Source organism: Ipomoea nil, unplaced genomic scaffold, assembly GCF_001879475.1.
Source record: "Ipomoea nil cultivar Tokyo-kokei standard unplaced genomic scaffold, Asagao_1.1 scaffold2833, whole genome shotgun sequence".
NCBI lineage: Eukaryota > Viridiplantae > Streptophyta > Magnoliopsida > Solanales > Convolvulaceae > Ipomoea > Ipomoea nil.
In genome coordinates, this window is record NW_017619261.1 from 1,837,556 (window position 1) to 1,839,019 (window position 1,464).

Here is a 1,464-nt window from a genome sequence, read left to right on the forward strand (position 1 = left end):
ATACTTGTTGAGTTCACCATGTTGAAATATATTCCCTAATAAATGTCCGTTTGAACACACTCTTTGCGTATGACATTAACTTCTCATAAAATTATTATTATGTGAAATTTGTGGTTATGTTGTCCAACTTGAAGTAGTATACAGACAACATTATCTATGTGGCTTACAAACAATGAGAATTTATATATATTATTTAACTTCTTGGTTGAGTCATCTTGAAAGACCTATAATTCCTATTTAAAGAGTAACTATGATGTGTCAAAATAACCAAGTTTGTTGAAATATATTCAAGTAAGTATGTACCAGGTAAAGTGCGGTGCTACTATAATGCTTCACAAAAGCAAATTTTCAAAACTCAGTCTACAAAGGAGCTAACGTTGGGCACCAAAATCAATCTGGGTCAGCGATCAAATACTTTTGAGAAAAATATTTGTAAGTGTTGCACTGTAGGGGTAATTAACTCCTGATAGATTTCTTTCTTAAAGGTCTCTTTGTGGTACAAACAATAATGGTAAAAGAGAATATTTCATGTTGAACATGAAAATTTTAAGGAAATTATTTGTGAGTAAATAAAGTACTCGTCGTAAGTTGATCGAGAGGATCAACTTACTTTAATGGAAAGAACTAATTATGAGGTTAGTCGTTGAATTATTGAAATGGCTTAAAGCCCAAGAGGTGATAAATTTGTGGTGGGTCCCACTTCTATGGTCAAATGAAGCCGTGAAAAGAATCACAAAATAGTACACTAATTGGCAATTCCTACAATGTGTGTACTTGTGAGGTTGAGCTACAACTCTTAATGAATTCATAACCCTATGAGAAGGGTGGTTTTGTTGAGACATAATGCTTGAGTACAAACGTGCTCTTGATAATTTATACTCAATTGGGGGGTCTATTTTTTAGGTAGACCTAACGAGATCCCTGACTTGATGAAAAAGGGTTAACCGCCTCTTATGAAAGATAATGGGGGTGTCCCAAGAAACAGAGTGGTTAATAAATATGTTGATAAACGTGCAATTGTAGGGGGGTCCAACACCTTCACTACATATATATTGCGATTCACAAACTGTCGCTTGCATTGCAAAGAACAGTGTCTATGATAGAAAGAGAAGACACATGAGGGTCCGACATGAGTCGGAATGGCAGTTGATGACTAAATATTGATTATAATAGAGTTTGTGAGGTCTGAGAAATCCTCTCACGAAAGGTCTAAACTAAAACCATCCTTGAAATGTCAAGAGAGGTGGGGTTAAGACCAGTGAGGTAAGGAGTTCATGGCGGATACCACTTCTGTGGTCAAACAAAATCATGGGTCTATACTGAGATAGACTCTGATAAGGTAGAAGTCTATATTGAGATAGACATGAATACTAAGGGTATTCATAATAAGTCAAAGAGTTTGACTTTTGTAGAACCTGCATTTTGAGTTGGTGTGCGCATTAGAGTTCAAAAATTTATCTAACC